The sequence below is a fragment of the Lactuca serriola genome, chromosome 9 (genome assembly GCF_051521515.1).
Source record: "Lactuca serriola cultivar US96UC23 chromosome 9, Lser_US96UC23_V15, whole genome shotgun sequence".
NCBI classification, from domain to species: Eukaryota; Viridiplantae; Streptophyta; class Magnoliopsida; order Asterales; family Asteraceae; genus Lactuca; species Lactuca serriola.
Genome location: NC_136416.1, coordinates 63,784,463 through 63,796,548, shown reverse-complemented (window position 1 = coordinate 63,796,548; position 12,086 = coordinate 63,784,463). Strand labels below are relative to the sequence as shown.

The following is a 12,086-nucleotide window of genomic DNA, read 5'->3' as shown; positions in this document are numbered from 1 at the left end:
AAAGATTACTTAACCTCAGGTTAAACAAAATATGAAAATACATATAAAACGAGGAAGTGCTTAGCCTATGGGTATGTATTGTTATCCTATTTCAATGACAATAGTCTTTCTATTTTTGTGAAAAATAATTTGCATCCCTAAAATATTCAAATTTAAATATTTAACAATGATATTTCTTTTTATTGTTCGATCTTTTTAGCTTATTTGCTTTAAATCATTGACAATTCTATCAGACCACAAAAAAATAGATCAGTGATGGTTGTTGACAGTGGAAGCAGTGGTGGTAGTTATGGTGGTGGTTCACGATAGATCTGGAGGAGATGAGTGGTTGAGATAGTTTAGATTTCAAATCTAATGGGGGAAAGTGGCAACGAACCAGATCTGAGTGAATCTAGAGGTTTTTGTGGATCTTTGTCGGAGCATATTTGAAGCAACAGTGGTGATATGGTAATGTCTGACAATATTATTTTATGAGAGGAGAGAAAACAACAAAAATGAAGCAGATCCACCATGGACGAAGGAGGACACTATAATGGAGGTAGTAGAGTCGGCGACGACAGAGTCGCCGAAGGAACAAGGCATCAGACATTGCTAGAGTTTTTTGCTTTAAAAGAGAAAAAAAATAGTTAGGTTTCTTAATCAAATAGAGAAGGAGAAAGTTGTAAGGTTATAACTTTAGATCTAAAACTCAGATAATGTAATATGTTTCAAAAAATAGGTTAAAATTTTCATTTATTTACGATGATGCCATTCATTTTCTTTAACAATTAATGGACAAATATGTCATTTATAAAGTTTGCAAACATATATTTGACAAAATAACATATTTATCTTTAAGTATATAAACTAAAAATAATGGTTTTTAGGGTTCTTAAATCTTTTTTTTATTCTCATTTAATCTTATATATATATATATATATATATATATATATATATATATATATATATATATATATCTTTACTATCTTATAAATGAAATCGTACTGTTTCTAAAAATAGATTCAATATAATAATAATAATTTTTAAGACGTTCAAGTACTTAAGCTTAAAGTACAACAAACCATTAATATAATAATATTATAATATAAATCTTACAAATAATAATGCCATAGGTACAAATATTTGATTAGGATAATATTTTTGAATTAGTATCCCTTCATTTCAGGGATTGAATTGAAACTCCTCATTTTTAGCAATTGAATTGCCATTTTCAACAACCAAATCAATCAAAAACACATCATAACACACAAGAGACGCGTTATATAAATGCATCTCCTCTCCCAACCAATTAAAACCCTAAAAGCGTTGAATCCCCGCCCACTGATAATCTTAGTTCTATGTAATTGTCGTCCTCTATCTATAAACTCCATGTCTTTGTTTTTTGTTATAACTTCATCCATTGTAACCAACCCTATATCATGTATCTCACCACCACACACCAACGACTTTTCTCTTCCTCTACCTTCGTCCCTCTAAAAAACCCAAAACGACGACACCACGTGACATGCGCAACGTCCTCACCGTCATCACCTCTCCTTTCACTCACTTGATCAACATAACAGGTTCGTTTTCCGATTTCAAATTTTAGTTTTTGACATTTTATTTTCCCAAGTTTGATTTTGATTTCTACGATATGGATCTTTTTCTCATCCATGCATTATATTTGTCCATGAAACTGAAATGTGACTATTTTACCCTTTGATATTTTGGTTCAAAATTAACCCTCTTTTTAACTATGTTTGTGCATTTAACAGATGATCATCATCCTTGAAATTGAAATCGGTGGATTGAAGATCATGTTATCTCTCCCACCCTCAGAAGGAGGATATAGGTGGATGACCTACTTCTCGTTGCTCCATAAGTCCTCCTGTTACATGATGCCATCTTCACATCCCCTATTCGTGAACCCTAAAAGTTTGAAAGAATGCTTTGTCTTTCAGGGTTGTACATAAAATTAAACGGAAAAAAATGTCTTTTTTTCATATGATTACACAAAAATTGGCTTAATCGATTTCTTATTTCTTCCATTTTTTTAACTTTGTTCCTTATAGTAGATTGTTTACTTTGTAATTGTTGGATTTTGATTTTCAGATACAGCTGGAGAAAGAACTGCTACACCCAATTGCTTGTTGTGAGGTGAGTACCACTAAATTCAGGAATTACTCATATGTCTAGCTTGTAAAGTGTGTAATTGTTGACCCAATCATACAAGATTTAAGCTTATTACTTTTAGATTGACAAATCTGATTCTTTTTGTTAGTCTTTGAAGTTAGACGATTTTTGGAACATGTGTGTTTTGATTTTTGGAACGACCTAGTTTCCGTCTCACCACTCAATAATCCTAAAACAGGGGAACTATGATTTTATGTTTAATTTTAAATTTCGATCTTATAAAGAGGAGTATGATGATGATAGATGATATTTTGTGTTTTTTATCCACAGTATTTTGTCCGTCTTTTAAGTTAGACGATGGTGTTTCCTTTCTTTGTTAGTCCTTTACCATAATGGATATTATTCATAAATCTAGAGTGTCGTGACATTTGGATAGTGCTTTAAGATTTCCAGAGCACACTTCCAAATGAATATTAGGTCAACATAATTGTTGATGAAATAAAGCAGGTGATGAGTTGTATGTAGAGGATGAATGGCTACTTAAAGCAGGTGATGAGTTGTATGTACAGGATGGATGGCTACTTAATTAAACAGGAAAATGAAAAAGAAGAACATTAACAATTTAATTCTTTAATAGCCATTTTAGGTTATCCCTTCTACATTTTCTTGATTTTGACGAATCAAGTTTATGAAAAAGAAACTTGAATTTCTCTCTATCTCTACTGTAGAAGCATGGAGTCATCTCCATTTTAGTTTTGCGTTTTTTTATATTGAGTTACTCATAATCTGAGGTGAAACTACTTCTGTTGGCTCATTTGTTCAAGCGTTTTATTGTTTTTGTTTTTCTTCTGATTTCACAATGATTTTTCTTTTTGATTTAATAGGTTGGAACATATTGGTCAGAGATAACGAGGAGTTAAACCCTTACCATTATTTTATCTTTGGGCCTCCAACAACGATGAGGTAAACCCCTTAGTGTTTGTGGTATTTGACTGTCACATTTACTTTTATCTTTTTTCAAGGTTCATGAATCCTTCTTTGCTTTGTTGAATGTGGATACCCAGAACCTAGATTGATAAATAGTCTTATCTTTAACATATATTGCTAAGTGACAATAAGTAAGTATCCTCTCAACAAATTCAAACATTCCTTTGTTTCAACTCATGCTATTAAAAAAATCAAACAAAAACTTTGTTTTGTAAGCTCAAACATTCCTTTGTTTCAACTCATGCTATTAAAAAAATCAAACAAAAACTTTGTTTTGTAAGTAAACACGATACGAAAACAACTATTAAAAAAACTTTCTAAATATGTCGGCACGAAATCATTACTATCTATATCAATTATCATCCTTATTTTGAAAAGTGTTTTGGATTAGGTTTTAAAAATACTTAGGTTGCGTTTATTTCGCAGAATGTTTTTGAAAGGAAAAGAATCTGTCAAAGGAATTGGAATTAGAATGTATTAGAAACTTAAATGCGTTTGATTGACATGTAATGAAGACAAAATTACATAAATGGTCCTCATGGTTGACAAAATCGACCAATTATGGTCCTTATGACGAATTCTTTACACATATGGTCCCTGTGGTTTCAAAATCTTGCAAAGACGGTCCTTTTGACTAACAGCGTTAACTTTTTCAGTTAAGTCCTATGTAAAATGACATATTTGCCCTTCATGCATAAGGACGCTTTATGTAATATGTTTCTACCATAGGGACCATTTATGTAATTTTCTCTATTATTTATTATTTTTTTATGTATTTTAATTATATATTTATGGATTTAGATTTGTTTATATATATATATATATATATATATATATATATATATATATATATATATATATATATATATATATATATATATGCTAACATTTTTTAACGTTTTGCTCAAATTATTTTTTCTAATCTTTTTGACATTTTCTTCAAGTAAATTTATTAATGTTTTTTATTTTGATGTTTTATTCGAATATTATTTATTTATTTTTTTGACGTTATGTTCGAATACATTTTTCAACATATAGTATGTTTATATTTGTTAAAGGATTTCACGGCTATTGTAATTATAATTCGTAATTTAATTCACTTTCAATTATGTTTTCATTTTTTTTTTCTTTTATCAGGTTATATAATTATTATTTTTTAATTCAAATATTTAATTATCTAAAGTTGTATATTTATCATTTTTGTAAACTAATTTATTAACATTTTTTCTAAAAAAAGTGTAAAATGTTTGTTAAACGTGAAAATGATTAATATAGATTAGGTAGATTAATCTCAGATTTTTTAAAAAGTGTAAAATGTTTGTTAAATGTGAATATGATTAATGTTTGTTAAACGTGAATATTATTTTGAGTTTTTTTTAGCAGTGTTGTAAAAAATCACAACTAGGTCCCGATTAATCACTAAACGCTACCTGACCGATTAGAGGCCCTTGTGTTGTGATTTTTTACAACACTGCTAAAAACAAAAAAAATAACTCGAAATAATTACATTTAAATCCAATGTGAAATGACTTGGTCGTTCTCGGCAACATTGTGAGTCGATCTCAGCTTAGCCTAAGTCTACCTAATCTATATTAATCATATTCACGTTTAACAAACATTTTACACATTTTTATAAAAAATGTTAATAAATTAGTTTACAAAAATAATAATTATACAACCTTATATAGTTGAAAAATGTATTCGAACATAACGCAAATAAATAAATAAATAATATTCGAATAAAACATCAAAATAAAAAACATTAATAAATTTACTTGAAGAAAATGTCAAAAAGATTAGAAAAAATAATTTGAGCAAAACATTAAAAAATGTTAGCATGTGTGTGTATATATATATATATATATATATATATATATATATATATATATATATATATATATATATATATATATATCTTTACTATCTTATAAAAGAAATTCCACTATTTCTAAAAATAAATTGAATAAAATAATAATATTTTTGTAAGACGTTCAAATCATTAAACTAATTCTACAACTAATCACTAATAAAATAATATTAAAATTTAAACAAACTCCTATAAATCTTCTCTTCCAAAGTTTTGACAAGATCTTTTTTCATCCAAATAAATACTCAACACCCTATAATTTGGTCATTTCATGAATTTTCTTTATTTTTAATATGACATGTTTCCAAAAAAAACTAATGATTGAATTGAAAATAATCATTCTCCATCGAAAAAAATTAATTGTCGAAACAAACTATTTGTCGCCCGCCGGTTTGCGCGGGTAAACGGCTAGTGTGTGTATATATATATATATATATATATATATATATATATATATATATATTTAAACAAATCTAAATCCATAAATATATAATTAAAATAAATAAAAAAATAATAAATAATAGAGAAAATTACATAAATGGTCCCTATGGTAGAAACATATTACATAAAGCGTCCTTATGCATGAAGGGCAAATATGTCATTTCACATAGGACTTAACTGAAAAAGTTAACGCCGTTAGTCAAAAGGACCGTCTTTGCAAGATTTTGAAACCACAGGGACCATCTGTGTAAAGAATTCGTCATAAGGACCATAATTGGTCGATATTGTCAACCATGAGGACCATTTATGTAATTTTGTCTGTAATGAAATATGTTTTCTGTTTGGTTTGCTGATTTCTCAAAAGAATTGAAAAATGATTTTTGTAATTTGACAAAAAAAATACCATTTTTAGTGATTTTTTTACGTTACATATATACTTTTAATAAACATAACGAAGTTTTATATAATTACAACATTTTTTATTGAACTCTTTTATAAAACATAAATTAAAAAATAACTAACATGTATTTCGTCGAACACATAAAAATCATAAAAATAATTTTAAATAGAAATAAAACGATTATATATAATAATATAAATCAACAAATGTCATTTATTATTTCCAATCTAAAATTAAAAAAAAAGGTTAACCAACCACTATGTAAAATAATGTCTAGATATCTAGTTCTTAATCATATCACTCTTCCAACATGAACCTCACAAAATCCTCCCGGTCTTCTCCTTTCAGATTTCAAAAACTTAACACAGTTTCCGTACCACGCATTATTTTCCTACATGATTTATCTAAAACACTCAATGACTGCATTTTTGTAATTTCAGGAATCATCATCGAAGTTTTTATATTTTTTTATTTATGTTTCTCCTAGTATTGCTTGATTCGTGCTATTAGCTGCTTTTTCAAGTTTTTCTCCAAAGGCGTTTGTTGCAATAGTTATTTCCTTAATAACAACATCAACTCTTTTTCTCTTCTTTGAGCCTATGTATGGAGATTCTTCATTTTATGTGGGTTGTTCTTCAAAATCATATTCTATTTGTTCAGATTGTTCTTCATTGTTTGCACCTCCTTCAATTTAGGCAAAATCTTTGGCTTTATTCTCTTAGAGCTATATCCTTTCAAAAATTGATACATAAATCATCTTAATGAGAAAATATCTTATTTCTCCGTTTCTCTGTCTCTTTATGAACATATTTTGCATCAGAAAAGGTTAGCACATAAAATTATAATATAGATAATTAAGAAGTAACAAAATATATAAAAGTTTTCATATTGTACATGTATGTAAGAATCCCAAACTGTTGGTTCAGCTGTTACAAAATGAGTAGATCTATCATAACCAAAACCATTTGTGTTCATATCATTCACCGTATCATAAACGGCTTGCCAATCTTTTTTCATGGTTTTGATCACTAACTCAATGTGGGGTTTACCCAAGCTAGGAATTTTTTCCTTCACCGTGTTTTATAGATGTTGTAAGTATCTAGATTTAAAACCATTATCTACTTTAAATCCTCTCATGTTCACCATATTTATCAATGTTTCCACGAGCTTTGCATCTTCGGTTATTGTCCAGTTGCGATACTTTCTGCTTTTTTCCATCACACCTACTGTTATAAACATAAAAATTAGATGAAACAATGCATGCAATAAAAAAATACTCAACCATATATATATATCTATATATATATATATATATATATATATATATATATATATATATATATATATATATATATATATATATATATATATATATATACTAGCCGTCTACCCGCGCAATGCGACGGACACCAACTAATTTATTTCGGAAATTAGTTGTATTTGAAAACATGTTATATTTTAAGAAACACAAAACAAATACATATTATTCTCGATTGGACTTTTAATAAGGATGTGGTGGATATATTTATTTTGGTGAGCGGTTTCAGTTTGACAATTAGTATGTTGATGTTTTGGATTAAAAAAAGTATTTTCTTGTTTTGGGACAAAGTAAGTTGTTATTTTCGGGTTAACAAAAGTAAGTTGCCATTGTTATAGGTTTAACAAAAGTACGTTGCCATCTTTTGAAATCTAATTTGGCCCAATGACGATAAATTGATTTCAATTATTTAACTTTCCAAATTTCAAATAGAAAGACCCTTCAAATTTAAGATGCATATTTTAGCTTAACTTAAATGACATGGATTTTAAAATTAAAAATTAACCCTCCATTTGCTTTTGTATTACAACTACGATCCATAAAAGACGTTCATATATATATATATATATATATATATATATATATATATATATATATATATATATATATATATATATATATATATATATATATATATATGTTCATGATATCGTTTCAAATTTTCCACACATTTTGAACCAAAGCAAATCATCCAAAGTACAATTTTGTCCTTTTTTCTATCAAACATAGTTATCTTTTCTTTTCTTGTTTGACTTTAGAAGATATGTGCAAACACGTGACATTCAAAAACCAAACAAAACACTAAGGAAAACATAACAAATAAAAAATAAAAATCATTCAGCAACACCATTCGAGTGGTTTCCCCCAATGCTTATCAAAGACTTCGTCAAAAATAAGTCATGCTTGTAAAGCCAACTGCATAAAAAAAAACAAAAAACAAAAAAACTTATAAAGTCCAATATTTGGTTAAAATTATACTTTTAGTGTTTTTTTAATACTTTACATTTCCCTCTCACTCTATTGTGGTGTTGTCAAGTTAAAGCATGAACATTCTTTGCATGGATCTTTTGAGCAATTTTCATACAAATGTACAAGCCATTAAACATCATCCTTTGGAGCCAAAAGTGAGGAAAATTATCCTTTCTTTTTATATGCTCTATAATGATCAGGCTGCAATAAAAAAAAAGTTACCTTTATTTTTCAGTATTCTTAGATTACCATCCATTAGCATCATAATCACTTATTAAGAACAAAAATACAGGTACATGGCTAATCATTTATTTATGCAGTGAAGTTATGATTTCATGCCACTTTTTGCAAACACGTTTCACTTTTATACCAATTCCTTCAATTACAAAATGCAAAAAATCAAGTTGAAGAGCTTTTGAATCTTCAAACGTGACATTTTCCACCAATTTCTACAATTTACCAACAACACTTGTTTTTCGCTGACTATGCTAAGGCCTTCCACTGCGTTTAAAGTAGTGAAAAGTAAAATATCAAAGGTTCATACTTGACAACATGATTGACTTGTTTAATTATCTGATATATGCAGTTGACATAAAATTGAATAGAAAAGAAGCTTATTCTAGCAAAAGATCCAGGTTAGATGTACAAATCATGCAAGTCATTCTAGTACAGTCAAAATATCTTCGTATATATAAAATAAATATGTAATATTTTACACCAAATAAATATAAGCACATGTACTCTGATACAGGTTTGATAGAAAATCAAGAAAGAAAAAAATGAATTCCCATACTTGAGAGATAGGTCTCCCCACTACTTCCTAACAAGATTATTTTATTCATACAACTCTCTTAACTGAATTTTCCCACCTAAAAAACAATTATAAGGACTAAACTACCCTCCCAAGCCTCATAATCATCGTCTCCTTAAAAACATGGTTTACAGTTTTACATACATATTGGTAACTATGTTGCACATATACATACATAACTAAACAAGTTTTGGCAGTATTACGCCTACAATCTCTTGGTTGACTTGCCCCAACGATTCATGTATGAAGCTTTAATTAGAAAACAAAAAATTTGAAGCACTAATCAAAGAACTACAACTACAGATTAAGGACTAAATCAGTTATTTAAAAAAAAACAAAATCAAGAACCATGTTAAGTTAACATGGTTATTTTTATAGATCAGACCATACCTCTTCATGATTCCCCCGCTTGTTGTAAGCAACCAGATTTCCGTTTAGTTTAGTGTAAAAGCCTCAAGTTGTGGTATCATACCTGCATATTCTACTAAATCAAGCATAAATATAAATTAGAGACAAAATATGGTGGAAAAGGAAAAGAAAACATATATTTGTATAATGACTTAAGTACCATTCAACAATGCACAAATTAATGAGCGAATAATCTAGAGAGAAAACAATATTTTAAAACACCTTAAGGAAGAGTACTTTATGTTCATCTAGGTTCTGGGTATCCACATTCAACAAAGCAAAGAAGGATTCATGAACCTTGAAAAAAGATAAAAGTAAATGTGACAGTCAAATACCACAAACACTAAGGGGTTTACCTCATCGTTGTTGGAGGCCCAAAGATAAAATAATGGTAAGGGTTTAACCCTCGTTATCTCTGACCAATATGTTCCAACCTATTAAATCAAAAAGAAAAATCATTGTGAAATCAGAAGAAAAACAAAAACAATAAAATGCTTGAACAAATGAGCCAACAGAAGTGGTTTCACCTCAGATTATGAGTAACTCAATATAAAAAAACGCAAAACTAAAATGGAGATGACTCCATGCTTCTACAGTAGAGATAGAGAGAAATTCAAGTTTCTTTTTCATAAACTTGATTCGTCAAAATCAAGAAAATGTAGAAGGGATAACCTAAAATGGCTATTAAAGAATTAAAGTGTTAATGTTCTTCTTTTTCATTTTCCTGTTTAATTAAGTAGCCATCCATCCTCTACGTACAACTCATCACCTGCTTTAAGTAGCCATCTATCCTCTACATACAACTCATCACCTGCTTTATTTCATCAACAATTATGTTGACCTAATATTCATTTGGAAGTGTGCTCTGGAAATCTTAAAGCACTATCCAAATGTCACGACACACTAGATTTATGAATAATATCCACTATGGTAAAGGACTAACAAAGAAAGGAAACACCATTGTCTAACTTAAAAGACAGACAAAATACTGTGGATAAAAAACACAAAATATCATCTATCATCATCATACTCCTCTTTATAAGATCGAAATTTAAAATTAAAAATAAAATCATAGTTCCCCTGTTTTAGGATTATTGATTGGTGAGACGGAAACCAGGTCGTTCCAAAAATCAAAACACACATGTTCCAAAAATCGTCTAACTTCAAAGACTAACAAAAAGAATCAGATTTGTCAATCTAAAAGTAATAAGCTTAAATCTTGTATGATTGGGTCAACAATTACACAGTTTACAAGCTAGACATATGAGTAATTCCTGAATTTTGTGGTACTTACCTCACAACAAGCAATTGGGTGTAGCCGTTCTTTCTCCAGCTATATCTGAAAATCGAAATCCAACAATTACAAAGTAAACAATCTACTATAAGGAACAAAGTTAAAAAATGGAAGAAATAAGAAATCGATTAAGCCAATTTTTGTGTAATCATATGAAAAAAGACATTTTTTTCGTTTAGTTTTATGTACAACCCTGAAAGACAAAGCATTCTTTCAAACTTTTAGGGTTCACGAATAGGGGATGTGAAGATGGCATCATGTAACAGGAGGACTTATGGAGCAACGAGAAGTAGGTTATCCACCTATCTCCTCCTTCTCAGGGTGGGAGAGATAACATGATCTTCAATCCACCAATTTCAATTTCAAGGATGACGATCATCTGTTAAATGCACAAACATAGTTAAAAAGAGGGTTAATTTCGAACCAGAATATCAAAGGGTAAAATAGTCACATTTCAGTTTCATGGACAAATATAATGCATGGATGAGAAAAAGATCCATATCGTAGAAATCAAAATCAAACTTGGGAAAATAAAATGTCAAGAACTAAAATTTGTGAAATCGGAAAACGAACCTGTTATGTTGATCAAGTGAGTGAAAGGAGAGGTGACGACGGTGAGGACCTTGCGCATGTCACGTGATGTCGTCGTTTTGGGTTTTTTAGAGGGACGGAGGTGGAGGAAGAGAAAAGTCGTTGGTGTGTGGTGGTGAGATACATGATATAGGGTTGGTTACAATGGATGAAGTTATAACAAAAAACAAAGACATGAAGTTTATAGATAGAGGACGACAATTACATAAAACTGTAAGTCCCTAATTTGCCCGTGTATCAGTCAGATCCGTTTGATGGTGCGGAATCCCAATCAAACGGATGATGTCAGATCAAATAAGAAGAGAAGGAGAAGAAGAATAAGTTGAATCTTGAATATATTGATGATATAAATTAAGTTCCTTATACAAAAGATTCACACACACAAAAAAGCTCATGTTTCTCTCTGGCCATAAACTCTTTCTAGTTCATCAATCTTTACTCCTCACCCTAACACCTCTATTTATACTTGAATATGGGCCGGACACACATGGGCCGTAAATGAGTTTACGGCCGTAAGGTGTTTACGGCCGTAAAGTAGGCCATAAATTCATAAAATTTTACACGAAAATATAACTACCCAGAAAAGTAAAGTATAAACCATATTTTGACCCAATAAGAACTAAGATTATCAGTGGGTGGGGATTCAACGCTTTTAGGGTTTTAATTGGCTAGGAGAGGAGATGCATTTATTTAACGCGTCTCTTGTGTGTTATGATGTGTTTTTGATTGATTTGGTTGTTGAAAATGGCAATTCAATTGCTAAAAATAAGGAGTTTCAATTCAATCCCTGAAATGAAGGGATACTAATTCAAAAATATTATCCTGATGAATCAAATATTTGTACCTATGGAATTATTATTTGTAAGATTTATATTATAATATTATTAT

The 12,086-nt window shown here is 29.3% G+C and overlaps 1 long non-coding RNA gene across 7 annotated transcripts; it reads right to left on the bottom strand.

Moving 5' to 3' along the window:
• Positions 1–7,812: 7,812 nt before the first annotated feature.
• LOC145077232 (uncharacterized) lies at positions 7,813–11,339 on the bottom strand. Of its 7 annotated transcripts, none has more exons than XR_013693028.1 (6): positions 11,181–11,339; positions 10,608–10,986; positions 9,670–9,747; positions 9,296–9,389; positions 8,129–8,295; positions 7,813–8,040 (listed from the first exon to the last, which is right to left on the bottom strand). It is a non-coding gene; the product is annotated as an uncharacterized LOC145077232 (long non-coding RNA). The 7 variants fall into 7 exon arrangements; XR_013693030.1 differs by having other exon boundaries at positions 9,296–9,386; XR_013693031.1 differs by lacking the exon at positions 8,129–8,295.
• Between the last annotated feature and the right edge of the window lie 747 nt (positions 11,340–12,086).